The sequence below is a fragment of the Pteropus vampyrus genome, unplaced genomic scaffold, assembly GCF_000151845.1.
Source record: "Pteropus vampyrus isolate Shadow unplaced genomic scaffold, Pvam_2.0 Scaffold120, whole genome shotgun sequence".
NCBI classification, from domain to species: Eukaryota; Metazoa; Chordata; class Mammalia; order Chiroptera; family Pteropodidae; genus Pteropus; species Pteropus vampyrus.
In genome coordinates, this window is record NW_011888901.1 from 358,069 (window position 1) to 374,562 (window position 16,494).

Here is a 16,494-nt window from a genome sequence, read left to right on the forward strand (position 1 = left end):
AAAAAAAACCCTAAGCTAAAACAACCACCACTATAATAGACATGCACACAGCCATTTGAAATGCCATTCTGTCTCTGCCTGTCTAGAGGAGTCAGCTGTGTGAGTAACATAGTAAACAGGGACTGGAAGTGGGAGAGAATCATCTTTGAATCCTATGTGCTGGGCATTGTTCTAGAGGCATTCTTGATTCTAATCTCAGTGTTTATGACAACCTCATGGTATGTCTGGTGATTTTCCCATTTTATAAACAAGAGAGTGAGAAAAATTAGAGGGCTTACTCAAGGTCACACATAAAGTAAGCTGAGTCTCAGTCCAGCATCTCTCCGACTCTAAAATCCATTGTGCATCCTACTGGACTGCTCGGTGAGTCATTTGTGTTCCAATAGAAAGGAGCCGCCTTAGGATGCACACTGTTTTTCTCTCTTCATTGAACAGCTCTAGACGAATAGATAGGTCTGTTTCGGGCCTTTGTATTCCTGACTCCATGGTAAGCCTCTTATGTACCTATCTTTGATAGCCCAGAGCAGCTATCTGTCCTAACAACCCTTCTTGGGGGTATAGGGTTAGGGAGCAGAGGGAGGACTACTGCTCAAGTTGGCAGAAGGGAGCAGTAGTGTCCACTATTAATGTACTTACTTGCTTAGATTGTTTTTGTGCCCCCAGATGAGAACCAAAGGAGGGGTGAAAATAGAATGGGCATCTCCAGTTATCAAAACTGACTCCAGACATACAGTTTACTATGGGACCTGCACGTCCTTCCTGAGACTGCCTTACTGAGTCCTCATTCTAGGGCTGTGCATGACTTTGTTGTAAGTTCAAAATATCTTGATGCAACACAAGGTTTTCTTTTTTTTTATAGAGTCACAATTATGTCCTTTTGAAATTTTATAATCTTTCTTATTTTATTTAGTTACTTATTTATTTTTTACAATTTTTATGATGACATTGGTTAATGAAATCCAGGAAGTTTCATCTATACATTTTGACAGTAACACATATATATATTTACACTGTGTGTTCACTTCCCATAGTTAGATTTCTGTCTGTCACCACATATTTGACCCCTTTCACCCCATCTAACTCCCTCCTCCTCCCTCCCCCCAACCCTCTGGTAAACACGAGTCTATTGTCCATGTCCATGAGTCTCTGTTTGTTTATCCCACTCATTTGTTGCTTTTAGGTTTATATCCCATATATAACTGATATCATGTGATTTTCAACTTTTCCTGTCTGGCTTATTTAGCTTAACATGATTATCTCAAGGTCCATCTACGTTGTCGCAAATGGCAGTATTTCATCTCTTCTTGTGGCTGAGTAATATTCCATTGCATATCTGTACCACAGCTTCTTTATCCAATCATCTATAGTAGGAAACTTCAGTTGCTTCCATGTCCTGGCCACTGTGAATAATGCTGCTATGAACATTGGTGTGCAAATATCTTTTCAGATATGAGTTTTCAAGTCTTTGGGGTAAATACCCAGTAGAGGGATTGCTGGATCATATGATAGATCAATTTTTAGTTTTTTGAGGAACCTCCATACTGTTTTCCATAGTGGCTGTACCAATTTTCAGTCCCACCAGGAGTGTATGAGTGTTCCTATTTCTCCACATCCTCTCCATTATTAGTTATTACTTGTCCTGTTGATTATAGCTATTTTAAAAGGTGTCAGATGGTATCTCATTGTGGCTTTGATTTGCATTTCCTTAATAGCTAGAGATGTTGAGCATCCTTTCATATGTTTGTTGGTCATTTGTATGTCTTCTTGGGAGAAGTGTCTGTTCATGTTGTCCGCCTATTTTTTGATGGGATCGTTTGTTTTTGTTAAAATTGAGTTGTATGCGTTCTTTGTATATTTTGGATATTAGGCCCTTATATTTTCACACCTGGATGGTTTTCTCTTTACCTTGTCGACAGTTTCTTTTGCTGAGCAGAAGCTTTTCAGTTTGATGTAGTCCCATTCATTTATTATTGCTTTTACTTCCCTTGCCTTAAAGGTCAAATTCACAAAATCCTCTTTAAGCCCAAGGTCTTTGAGTTTAGTTCCTATGTTTTCTTCTATGCATTTTATTGTTTCAGGTCTTATATTCAGGTCCTTAATCCATTTTGAGTTAATTTTGGTGTGTGGTGATAGACAACAGTCTAGTTTCATTCTTTTGCAGGCGGCTTTCCAGTTTTCCCAGCACCATTTATTGAAGAGGCTTTCCTTTCTCCACTGTACATTTTTGGCTTTTTTTGTTGACAATTATTTGCTCATATAAACATGGGTTTATTTCCGGACTCTTGATTCTATATCGCTGGTCTGTGTGTCTGTATTTCTGCCAGTACCATGCCGTTTTGATTATTGTTGCTTCATAGTATGGTTTGAAGTCGGGCTGAGTGATGCGTCCAGGCTCGTGTTTGTTTGTTTGTTTTTCCTCAGGATGGCTTTGATGATTCGGGGTCCTTTGTGCTTCCATACAAATCTGATGATTTTTTTGTTTAATTTCTTTAAAAAATGCCGATGGGATTTTGATGGGAATTGCATTAAATTTGTATAATGCTTTAGGTAATAAGGTCATTTTACCTATGTCGATTCTTCCAATCCAAGAACATGGAATGACTTTCCATTTCTTTTTATGTTCTTCTATTTCTTTTAATAAGGTCTTATATTTTTCATTACATAGGTCCTTCACATGTTTCGTTAGATTTATTCCTAGGTATTTTTGTTGTTGTTGTTGTTGCAATTGCAAAAGGAATTATTTTTTCCACTTCTTTTTCTGACACTTCATTATTAGAGTATAGAAATGCTACACATTTTCTAACATTGACTTTGTATCCAGAAACTTTACTGTATTTACTTACTGTTTCTGGTAGTGTTCTTGTTGAGTCTTTAGGGATTTCTATATAGAGAATCATATCATTTGCAAATAGTGACAGTTTGACTTTTTCATTTCCTATTTGGATGCCTTTTATATCTTTCTCTTGCCTGATTGCAGTCGCTAGGACTTCCAATGTTATATTGACTAACAGTGGCAATAATGGACAGCCTTGTCTTGTTCCTGATCTTAGAGGGAATGTTTTTAGTTTTCCACCATTAAGTGTAATGTTGGCTGAGGGTTTGTCTGATATGGACTTTATTATGTTAAGGTACTTTCCTTCTATACTGATTTTGTTAAGTGTTTTCATTATAAATGGATGCTGTATCTTGTCGAAGGCTTTTTCTGCATCTATTGATATGATCATATGATTCTTATTTTTTAATTTGTTATGTGGTGTATCACATTAATTGACTTGCCTATGTTGAACCATCCCTGTGCCCCTGGGATGAAGCCCACTTGATCGTGCTGTATGATCTTTTTAATCTGTTACTGTATTCAGTTTGCTAGTATCTTATTTAAGATTTTTGCATCTGTGATCATGAGAGATATCAGTCTGTAGTATTCTTTTTTTGTGTGTTATCTTTACCAGGTTATGGTATCAGGATAATAATATCAACCTCATAAAATGAGTTAGGAAGTATTATCTCCTTTTTGATTTTTTTGGAAGAGTTTGAGGAGAATAGGTATTAAATCTTTGAATGTTTGGTAGAATTCACTGGTGAAGCCATCTGGTCCTGGAATTTTACTTTTTGGTAGGTTTTGATGATTGTTTCAATTTCCTTACTACTGATCAGTCTATTTTGATTTTCTAGTTCTTCTTGATTCAGTCAAGGAAGGTCGTATCTTTCTAAATACTGGTCCATTTCTTCTAGGTTATTCAATTTGGTGTTATATACTTTTTCATAGTATTCTTGTATGATCCTTTGTATTTCTGCAGTGTCTGTCATAATTCCTCCTCTTTCATCCCTGATTTTGTTTATTTGTGTTCTTTCTCTTTATTCTTTAGTGGGTCTAGCCAGGGGGTTGTCAATTTTATTAACCTTCTCAAAGAACCAGCTCTTTGTTGCATTTATTTTTTCTTTGTTTCTACTTTTTTTTTCAACTTTATTTACTTCTGCTCTAATTTTGATTATTTCTTTCCTTCTGCTGACTTTAGTCTTCATTTGTTCTTCCTTTTCTAGTTTTTTAAGATGAAGCATTAAGTTGTTTATTTGGGCTTGTTCTTGTTTATGAGATAGGCCTCTAATGATGTGATCTTTCCTCTCGTTACTGCTTTTGCCATGTCCCAGAAGTTTTGATATATTGTACTATCATTATCATTCATTTCTATGTATCTCTTGATCTCTTTTTTTATTTCTTCTCTGACCCAATTATTCTTCAGTAGCATGTTCTTTAATATCCATGTATTTGTAGTTCTTCCTGCTTTCTTTTTACAGTTGATCTCCAGCTTCAAAGCATTATGATCAGGGCATATGGTTGGTATGATTTCAACTCTCCTATATTTGTTGAGGCTATCTCTGTGTCCCAGTATCTGGTCAATCCTTGAGAATGTACCATGTGCACTAGAGAAGAAAGTATAAGCAGCCGTTTTGGGACGAAAGGTTCTGTAAATGGCAATTATATCCAGTTGGTCTAATTTGTCATTTAAGGATGTTATTTCCTCATTGATTTTCTGTTTGGATTATCTGTCCATATTCAACAGTGGGGTATTTAGGTCCCCTAGTATGATAGTGTTTTGGTCTGTTTCTCCCTATAATTCTGTTAGTAATTGTTTTACATATTTCGGAGCTCCCTGATGGGGAGCATAGATATTAATAAGTGTTATGTCTTCTTGGTGCATAATTCCCTTTATTATTATGAAGTGTTCTTCAGTATCTTTCTTTACCTTTTTTATTTTGAAGTCTATGTCATCCGATATTAGTACGCTACTCCCGCTTTTCTCTGACTGCCATTTGCTTGAAATTCTTGTTACTACTAAGAGTAGCTCATTTAATCCTCACAATAACCCTATGAGCTTCATACTATTATTATTTTCATTTTGCAGATGGGTAAACTGAGGCATCAAGCAGGTAATTAATCTATATAAAATCATACAGGGAGTATGTAGCAGAGTGACAGTTCACAACTTGTTAGGCTCTGGAGTCCATGCTCTCATTCACTGTGCTTCATTCAAGGTGAAGGGCAAAGCTAACAAGATTAATCAATTAATGGCTTTATGCGCTGTGATTTGCAAGTTGCTGATTACTGTGCCTATGGTCTGGGTAAGGAAAGATGTATGTATGTATAACAAGTCTTGGTGTTTTATGTGAGTGTATGTCCACGTAGGAATGGCATAGTGTATATCTAGAGCTGTATTTGGGCATGCCTTTCTTTGTGCTGATAAGCTTTCTACAGCACAAAACTTGAGGAAGTTGCCTTTTCTTTCCTCTGATGGGAAACATTGTTTGTATTCAGAGCAGGTTTTCCCCACTTGTCTATATCCCAGGCTTGTTTCAGCTTCTCCTTAGTAGCATCAAAGGTGCAAGACAATCATTGGCCTTGGAATCATTTCTAAACCAATAAAACTTTGGTTAAAAAATTATATTGTACCAGTGGGAGTTCGTGTCACATAGAACCTTTATCTCCTCCACTTCCAATCTATGTGGGTAATTGCTCACGGACACAGAACAGTAGGGGTATGAGTACACATATACGTCTTCTTAGAAATACCTCAGGTATAGTGACAGGCACAAGGCATGAGGAGGATTAGAGAAGAGGATGAAAGGCAGGAAAGGATCACAATGGTAGATGGTAAGAAAGTCTGTGAAAAGTAAAGGGAAAACAATCACAAGATGCCAGTTTACTATATAGTGCACATACAACAAAATTCTTGCCCAATTTGTGGGGTGTTCTAGCATCTGAAGAGCTCTGAATCTTCTAGCCTCCTCAGGCTATTCTGGGATTCTGATTGCTACCCAGTAATCAGCTGAGAAATCCAAACCATTTCAGGATTTCATTGGATTTCAAATGAAATGGAATTTATGTTATATTGTAGCACTGAGAGAACATTTATATTTAAGAATTTAGAAAAAAATATGATCTCAGAGATGAATAGCCAAATTGCATATTGTTGGCATGCTGGGGAGTAGAATTAAACATCGTCATGCTTTCAGATGGTTTGCTGTCAATATTCTGTTTTTGACAGAAATACTGACCTCCAGTGTGTACTGCCAAGCCCCAAGCTTATTGCTAACTCACTATACAGCTAGCTAACCCAGTGATACATTATTAACTTAGGAAATGAAAGCTTGGTGTTCCCAGGGTTTAGGTGTTTATTATTTATGGTCTTTAAAAAATCATCACTATTATAGAGAGTCAGTAAAATCCTTGTTACTTTTTTCCCTTTGTGAACTTTTATCTAAAGTTATTTATTAAACTCTATTGTGTGCCTAGCATTGTGATGAGTGCTACAGGGGACTGACGCAGGTATGTAAGTCATTATCCTTATCTTTAAGAACATTACAGTCTAGTTGGAGAAGCAGAATTAATAGTATGAAGCAATAGTACAAAATAAAATAATCGAGTGCTAAATTTTGTGATACTAACTATAAGTGCTGTTATGAGTTCAAAGGAGAAGGAGTTCAGAGAAGGCTAACATTATCATCATTATCATCAATAGCTAACATTTATTAACACATAATAAGTACCAGGTATTGTGCTAAGTGCTTTGCATGTAACATCTCATTTAACCCTCTCAACTACCTCTGAGATAGGCACATATTTAATCCCCTTTTCAGTCTGGCCTAAAGTTATCAGTATCTTGAAGTTTTGTTACTTTATTTGGTATAAAATTAGGTAGTATTTAGCAGATTTTCGACTGTGTGATGTAGGTTGCACATAATATTCCCTTATAATTACTTTCATATCTACCCAGTGGTGTGCTGGAGCTGACTCACCATTTGTGTGTATGTCTTCCAATCTTTGGGTTTAGTGACTACACATTGGTAGCTTAAAATCCACCATGGTGGGAGTTTTTACACCATGGAAATCAGTAAGCATTAAAAATAGTGGCTTTTTTGGGGGAAAGAGCCAATCGTTAAATGTTTACTAGCACACTATCGTCTGTATCTATGAGTGTGTCTTCTTTTCCATTGCTGACATTGTGTTTTTTGTTTTGCTTTCTCTCTTTTTCCTTAATCAGGATTTTCAAAGAACCTGCTTTTGATTTTAATTATCATTCGTATGATTGTTTCATTTTGATGTTATTAATTTCAGCTTTTTAAAAATGAAATCCTTCTTCCAATTCCTTTATTTTATTGTCCTTCTCCAGTTTCTTAAGTTGAAGATTACTGTCGATCTTTAAACATTTTCCTAAGTAGAGCTTTAAGTGTATCCTATAGATTTCGTTATTAAGTCTGTGTCTTTTCAATATTTTCTATAAAATTAAGAATTTCAGTTTTGATTTTTTCTTTGATTCCAAAATAGTTTAGGAGTATGTTTCTTAATTTCCAAGTTCATGTTTTTTGGTTTTTTTTTTTAAATTTTCTTCTTGTTTTACAGGATTATGATGAGAGAAGGTAGACTAAAATCTCTACTTTTTTAATGTATCAGTATTATGTTGTTCTTTCTGGCTTAGTACATGATCAATTGTCAGTGTTCCATGAATAGAAGAGAAGAATGTATACAGCTGACTCTTGAACAACACAGGGGTTAGAGGTGCTGATCCCTGTGCAGTTCACAATCCATGTATAACTCTTGACTTGCCCAAAACTTAACTACTAATAGCCCACTGTTGACTGGAAGCCTTATTGATAACATAAACTGTTGATTAATGCATATTTTGTATGTTATATATATTATATACTGTATTCTTACAATAAATTAGAGAAAATAAAATGTTATTTAAAAAGTACAAGGAAGAGAAAATACATTTACAGTATTTATTGAATAAAATCTGTGTGTAAGTGTACCTATGTAGTTCAAACCCATGTTGTTCAAGGGTGAACTGTATTTTTTATTGGGTAAACTGTTCTATATGTAACTATTACATTGTTTTATTGATATATATTTTTCAAATCCTCTATGTACTTGCTTTTTTTTTTTTTAGTGTGAAACTTACTTCATGTGTTGGTTTCAGACTATATATTTTTTTCTTAACATTTTTCCTTTTATTTTTAAGAATATTTGTTTCCTAGAAGTGAACAGCAAAGGGGCATTTGAAAATTTACTAATACTTATGGTCAGCAATCTCTATTCACCAAGGCAATTCATACTCCTACCAGAAATGTACAAGGGAAAAGATGAGGCTTTCCTACATTTTCCTCTACCACACTGTTGTTGAATGCTACTGAATTCAGTCACCTACACCTAGCTTTTTTGGTTTTCTCTCTAAGAGAAACAATTCTTGGATGCTTGGCAGTTGAGAGCAGGAATTCCCACTGGATTAGGGTTAGCGTTGATAAAACTGACAGATGTCATCCAGTACACCTACTACTCCTGTTCCAAATAAAACTGTTGAGCCTGTGTAGCTTGGGTTGCTTCAGTACAGAAAGAGGTCAAAGAAATCAGAAGCAGTTTTGATTAAGCAATTAAATATCCCCATGTTGGTTCTTAAGTAGTTCCCTCCACAATTCCTGCTGCACCTGTCCCCTGCATTCCCCAACTTTCTCACTGTCTTTATTCTACCCAGTGATGACTGTTTCTTCTCTCCAATAACTCCTTCAAAACTAGTTTTCTGGGACACCAAAATCCAGTCCTTTATGAATGAATGAAAGCTGAATTTTCATTAAGGATATACATTTCTGAAGGTAGAATTTTTATAGTAGAAGGGATACATGGTATTGATGGAGTCTTCTATTTTTTTTTTCATTATGGAACAGCAGCATTTAATTTTTAATTAGAATTATACATGGCCTTTGAAAAATCAGTATTAAACTCCTCTTTATAAAGTATAATCTGATTTGTACAAGCCAACTGTAAAACTACATTTTTATATAATTGGAAAAATTTAAATATGAAACAAGCATTAGATGAATGATATTAAGGAATTAGTTTAATTATTGTGATTATGCAATAAAATATCCTTTTATAATGAGATGCAAACTGAAGAATTTAGGGCTGAAATAATTTAATGTCTTGGATTTGCTTTAAAATACTCCAAAAAAAAAAAAGTATGAGGTGGGGAATACCTCAAACAAGTATAGCAAAATGTTGATGACTGTTGAAGCTGGGGGATGGGTATATAAGCCTTCATTATAATCTCTAGTTTTAAATATACTTAGAAATTTTCATTAAAAAATGTTTAAAGTAGTAATGGTGACATGTTCACTACAAGCAGTAAAACAGTGCTAAAATGTATAAAGAAAACACTTTAAAGTTTTCCCTACCCCATTTCCAGTCAAGATTTTGTATGGCCTAGCTTATTTTTTTGTCTGCCAAATCCATTTCTCTCAGTCCTATATTCCCCACTCTCAGGACCAGCCCAATTTTCGCCATGCCCAATTTATCTTCATTTTTGTCGCATTATTTGGAGCTCCTCAGTGAGAAGAATGTGACAACAGGGAAAGATCCAGGCGCAAGAACTAAACCACATAACTGTATAAAGACAGCCCACAGGAAATTGGCTGCTAGTAGATGTGTCCTTTTTTAGAAAATGCATTTGGAATCTGGTGCTGGAAATGTGAGATCTGGACTCTAAGTGATCATAGACCTGAATTCCTACAGTATATTCAGAACAAATGAACTGAGTAAGTTCGCTCACTCTCCAAATAATGCCAACTCAGCCTTCTAAGTTCTAGATGAAATTAAGAAGAATGATGTATCCAGATTTAGAAAATAGAAGTAATTTCTGAGTAATAACTTAAGCCTTTAAAAGATTTTTTAAAAACATTCATGTGTGCACATGTACACGCTTACAAGTGATAAGTTCCGAAACTATCTTAACTAACCAACAAAAAGTTATGGAAATATCGGTTGTAAATGATAAAACATCGAGAGTTGAAATGCCAGCCACCCTATTTTATAGTAATATGAGTAAGTATAGACATTAATCAAAGCCCAGATTTCAGCTTTCTGGGAAAGAAGTACTGCATGTTTCCAGACTAGAGTAGCAAATTGGGGTGGTAGAGGAGTGGGGAAGGGTGTTTAACTTCTACTTTGTTCCAGGTTCTGTGCTAAGACCTTTATCTCTATTATCTCATTTGATTCTTGCAACAACCTGTGAGAAACGTAATATTGTTTCTATTTTACCTGTCAGAAAGATGGGCTCAGAGATGTTAAGTAACTTGTCTGAGGTCACTTAGCTTGTGTCAAAGGTGAAATTCAGACTCAGGCCTGTTTGACTTTGAATACAGAGCTCTTTCTACTCTGTTGCCTTCTGGGAGAAAAAAAAGAACTGAGAAGAAATGGAAACTTAACACATGGAAATCCTCAAAAAGAAAAAAAAAAAAGGAGAGTGCTTTTTTTCCCTACAAAAATAGTTACAGTAACAAAGAGAATAATCAAAGGGCAGGATTACTTTGATGATTAGAATGAAACATGGGGAATCTGAAAGAGCCCTGATCTTGGAATTAGAAAGCCTAGTTTGGATTATAACTCCATCACTTAATAGCCTATATGATTTTGATGATTCACTTTTTCTCTCTGGAGCTTGGTTTCCTCGTCCATAAAATGCAGACATAATGCCTGCCCTATCTAGCTCATAGGGTTGTTGTGAAGATAAAATATAGAGATCAAATATATCTGAAAACACTCTCTAGTCAAAACCATAACAACTCTACAGCTATAACAACACAACTGTAATGAATGATTTCTTTGATTAACAGTAACAACGTATTAAGATAATCAGCTCTTTGGAACTTCCCAGCAAGTTGGGATTCTTTCTTCTTTGCCTTATATTTTCTTTAGAAGCTACCGGACTTTCCAAAGCGAGGAACTGAGCCCTGAGCCCTGAGCCCTGAGCCCTGAGCCCTGAGCCCTGATGCCTAGGCAGAAAGTAAAGACCCAAAGTAAATCACACTTGTGTCCCCTCAGACTCTCACCATTTATATATAGGTGAATTAGGTTAAGAGAAACATCAAGGGCAGACCTATAAAATGAATAGAAGCTCCAAAAAGGTAGCCTGTTGTCTGAGAAAGTGTGGGAGTAGGGGACACAGACCTACCCATTTTGTCCTAGAGACAGTGATGAGAAATTATCAATTATAGACATTATATGCACACATACACTCACACATATGTGAACCTCTGGGCTTTTCACCATAAGGCAGTGCCCATCGGGATAGAATTCCTGGATAAGCCAGTGTAACCTAAGACCATCTCTGATTTCAGTAATACTTTCTTATTACTACATTCTGTTCATATTTTTGACAATTGCTTCTCATCCTTCCTCATCAATACCACAGACAGGCTGACTCTTGGATTACTTGCCCTGTAGAGCAGGAATTGGATGTGGGAAGGTGCATATTTATCAATGTATTAGCAAGTATTTTAATGAGCCTCCAAGGTATAGAGCTATGTTCTGCTTAGAGCTCAGGGTACAGGAAAGATAGGGCCCTCTCCCTCAGGGAGCATTGCCAAGGAGACTAAATGTAATATAATTATGGTATTATATTTTTAAAAGTGAGGGAATGTATTAGATAGCTTTCTTACTTACACACCCATTTCTTCTAGAGTCAACGTAATACCTTTTGGGCTGAGCCTGGGGGGTTGTGCTAATTATAAGCCCAGAGCAGAAAAAACAGAATAACAAACTCTGGCCAGGCAAATTGCTTCCCAGCCAAGGATGTGAAATGGAATAGGTGTTTTATCAGAAACTGGCAGTTGACCTCCATCCTGGCATCAGCCTTCTGCTCTGAATTGAGGGAAGAGGTAATGGTCTGACTCCTGGTAGGAAGAGAGGCCATCTTACCTTCAGAGGCAGGGTGAACCCTATTCAGTAGTGTAGACGTAACTACATTTGGGAGTGAGGTCTAAGTGCTTAAATGTGGGGAAAAAGAATAAGAAAAGAAACATGGCAATTTCAGAGAAAACCAAATCATGACCCAGTATGTTCTAGAAAGCAAAACACATATAAAGACCGAATAAAAATGAACCAGATGATAAAACCATGCTTGCTTGTTTGTTTTGCAGAAAACCCCAAAAGAATGGTGGTTATAGCAATAGCAGTCACAGTCGTCAATCATTGTAGTAGTAGTAAAAACAAAACAAAACTAAACTAAACTAAAAGCAACATTTGACTATTATATCTTGAAAGTGTATTAGGTGCTTTATTTGTGTTGTTTAATTTAATGCACATTTACAAAACCCTATGAAGCTAAATAGAAATGTTATCCTCATTTATAGAAGAAGAAATTTGGATAACTTGCCCAAGACCAGACAGGTGGTTGGTAAGCAGCAGAACCAAGAGGCAAACTTTGGATTGTATGACTTCAAAGCCCATTCTTTTAACTGTTTCCAATTTTAATTTTGGTTATTGGTTTAGTAAAGATAACCCCCCACCCCAGGACTCCCAGGGACCATTCCCAGAGAGCCCCTATGCGCTCTCTGTCTCTGTCTGTGTCTCTGTCTGTCTCTGTGTTTCTGTCTGTCTCTGTCTCTCTCTCTGTCTCTTTCTCTGTTTCTGTCTCTCTGTCTATGTCTCTGTCTCTCTCTCTCTCATCCCCACCAAGATAACCTGACCAAGGTCTCTCCACAGGACCCTCTTCTCCCATTGGGTTTTCCCCCATAGAAATCTTTTAGCTCTGGTCTCTGTCCTGACTCGAGGTAGTTGGGATCCCTGGAAATATGCTCTCAAGACATCTTTGTTACCTAGTCATGGAGTTGGATATTTTTCTGGGACTCTTTTCTCACTGATGCTCTCATATAGAATTCTTCAGGTTCTTGACCTGGGACTCTTTCCTGATGCTTCTCTATCTTTTTTTCTACCCTGCACTCCTCTACTCTCTGCAGTTAAGAAGCAACATAGGCTCTTCAGCTATTTTTATGCTTCAACTTGGGTCTTTGCTTCTTCTAATGACAATTTGCCTTTTCTAAACTTAGAGCTAGATTTTTTTTCCCTTTTGTCATCCAAAGTCCCTTAGCTCAGAAAGAATGACTCATTCCCAGAATGATACCCTCCCTGACTTTAACTGTCAGAGTGTGAATTCCTTGGCCCTCCCATTAGAGATTCCTTGCTCTGAATGTATCTAGGGAGGATCAGGATGCTGAAGCCACCTCCAAGAAACAAAGGTCTTGGAGAGGGATACTTATGTCAGAGTTGAGTACAAAATGGGCCTAAATGTTCCCATAGTCTAGTCTGAGGTGAAAGAAGGTATAATCTTTTAATGACTTTCCCTGCTTTCGTTCCCTTACATAATCCTTTGGTTGGGAGAGGCAGTGAAAAGGAGGGCTTGGGGAAAAGCCAAGGACCAGGAATTAGGAAACCTGGGTTCTAGTACTGGCTCTGCCATCCAGTAGCTGCATGAACTTGGGCAGAGCATCCTGTGCACACCTCTATTACATTTCCAATACTCTGCTGTATTGGAATTGCCTGCTTATGTCTTATTTCCTTCATTGGACTATAAGCTTCTTGAAGGCAGTGGCCATGACCATGCTGCATTCATTTTGGAAACTGCAGTTTCTAACTGGTCTCTCTGACTCACGCTGCCCTCCTCTAATGCATTTTTCACATTGCTGTGGAAATAGGCTTGCTAAAATGCAAAGCCCACCTGTCACTCCCCTACCACAAACCCTTCAGTTGTTCCCTGTCACCATTAAGATAAAGATTTTTAAGACCCGTCATGATCTGGACCCTGCCTACCTCTCTATTATGCCTTTTTACCACCTTCACTTTATACTTTATTTATTCCACAAATATTTAAGCATATTTATGCCTTGGGCCAGGCATTGGGAACACAATCTGAACACGGTGCCTATTCTCACAGAACTTACATTCTTCCCCTTTTCTGCTGGCTAACTACTGCTTGTCTCTTAAGACTCAGCTCAGGCATCATCTCTTCCAGGAAGCCATTACCCATGCTCTGTATACCTCTCTCCCCATCTCTCTAATCTGGGTCAGGTGTTCCTCCCTTGTGCACCCAGAGCACCTTAAACATACTTCCATCATAGCACTTCTATGTAATGATTTGTCTCCCCACCAGACTGTAAACTCTGAGAGTAGGTACTGTGTCTTATCCACTTTTTTATACCCAGCACATGGCTTGGTACTCAATAGGTATTGAGAAAAGTTAATGGGATAAACAGTACCCTCTGATGATTAGCTGTTGTAGCTGATGGCCAGTTGGGCTGCTCTTTCCATAATGGCTTTGTGGTTCTTTGAGGGGACGTTGTGAGCAGTCTCAGCACTGTAAGATTTGTTGCACATTAGCAGCATTTCAAGCTCCTTGACATTGTGGACAAGGAACTTCCAAAAGCCACTGGGCAGCATGTGCTTTGTTTTCTCGTTACTCCCATAACCAATGTTGGGCATCAAGATCTGGCCCCTGAATCTTCTGTGCACTCTATTGTCAATGTCTCTGGTTTTCCACCAGTTACACTTAATTGTGACACATCGATCTGACTGGTGCCGGATGAACTTCTTGGTCCTCTTTTTGATGATATTGTGCTTCACGAGGGGTCTGAGGCCAGTCATGATGCCAAATAGGAGATGGCTACCACCTCCATAGGCAGCACTGAGGAAGGGAGTTTTCTTTCTTTTAACATCGGGTAAGGAACTTTTTCAGAATATATGGTCTCTTAAGACCTGAGTTATTATTCCAACATCTTTCTAAATCTTTCATGTTGCAGCAAACAATATGTAAATGACAGAACAAAATTACCATTTTGAGTAATCGTGTAAAAAAGAAAATGTAAAGGAAATTGGTCTCATGTAATGAAGAAATGTAACCTAGTATACAGTGTTTCATTATGCTTTATTTCAGGGCCAACATTCTCACATTCATTCATTCATTCATTCATTCATTCAACAAATATTCGTTGAATGCCTACAGTGTGCCAGACACTATTCTACATGTTGGGGATACAGTAGTGAACAAAACAAAGTTCTTAACCTTAAGAAGCTTACATTCTAGTTGAGAGAGATACACATTAAAAAATATATATTTTTTAATTAAGGGTTATAAGGACTATGGGTAAAATAAACAAGGGTACAGTGTGGTGTAAGATGAGATGCCATTTGAGCAAAGGCCTAAAGATCTATTAGTTATAACTTCAGAAAACTACATAAATGTTGGCTCACCAGACCTGCTTAAACATTATGGGGCTTGTAGAGTTTTCTTTCTTTCTTTTTTTAAATTTAAATGTTTGAAATAAGTTTACTCTCCCATGGAAGTTGCCAAAATAATACAGAGAGTTTCCACATATCTTTTACCAACTCTTCTCCAATGTTAACATCTTACATAACCACATAACCATCGTAACCAGGATACTATTATTGGTACAATATTCTTCTATTAAGCAAACTACAAGCTTCGTTTGAATTTCACCAGTCTTTACATACATTCAACCTTTTGGGGGATAGAAGAGGATGCAGTTCCATGAATTTTTTCATGTGTATAGATTTGTGTAATCACCACCCTAATAAGAACAATACAGCTTCATCACCCCCCAAAAAGTCATTTGTGCTACTTGTTTATAGTTACATCTGCCCCTGGCAACCACTGGTCTTCATCATTATAATTTTGTAATTTGTAGAATGTTATGTAAATGGAATCATACAATATATAACATATTATGATTTGTTTATATAATTCATCATAATGCCCCCGAGACTCATTCAAGTTGTTATGTGTGCCAATAGTTTTTTATTGTTTTACTGCTTATGTTCCACAATTTGTTTATCTATGCCCCAGTGCAGAGCATGGTTGTTTCCAATTTTTAGCTAATACAAATAAACCTGTTATGAACATTCATGTAAGTTTTTTTTTGTGTGTGTAGACATAAATGTTCATATCTCTAGGATAAATACACAGGGGAGAGATTTAGAGAGTTTTATATTTTTAGAGGGATTTTAAGCAAGTGCTATGCTTCACAAGAGAAGCAGTAGAGTGGAAAGAACACTGGATGGGGAGTCAAAAGATCTGGCTCCAGCCATGCTCTGTCATTGATCAATAATATGATGTTAGGTAAGCCTTTCTCCTCTCTAGGCCTCATATTTCTTTGAGGGGCTCTGTAAAGTGAGGGGCTCCAATCGATCATTTCTTCAGTCTTTTCTAGATCTAACAGATTTGTGGTTCTGAAGCAATACAAAGAAGATTTCTGCCCATTTTTTAATTGGTTTGTTGTATGAGTTCTTTATAAATTTTGGATATTAATCCTTTATCAGATGTAGGTGTTGTCTTTTCGTTTTGTTGATGGTTTCCTTTGCTGTACAAAAAAACTTTTTAGTTTGATGTAGTCCCATCTGCTTATATTTTCTTGTGTTTTTCTTGCTCAAGGCAACATATCAGAAAATATATTACTAAGAGCAACGTCAAAGAGTTTACTGCCTATGGTTTCTTCTAGGAGTTTGATGATTTCAGGTCTTATATTTAAGTTTTTAACCCGTTTTGAGTTTTTCTTGTTTATGGTATAAGAAGGTGGTCTAGTTTCACTTTTTGCATGTATCTCTCCAGTTTTCCCAACAGCATTTATTGAAAGAGACTGTCTTCAGCCCATTGT

At 36.8% G+C, this 16,494-nt stretch overlaps 1 protein-coding gene and 1 pseudogene across 3 annotated transcripts in view; one reads left to right on the forward strand and one right to left on the reverse strand.

The window, feature by feature from the left end:
- The window catches only part of MID2 (midline 2), an 89,394-nt gene that overhangs the window by 35,794 nt on the left and 37,106 nt on the right, over positions 1-16,494 (forward strand). The window lies entirely within an intron of this gene.
- On the reverse strand, positions 14,050-14,537 carry LOC105296144 (annotated as a pseudogene).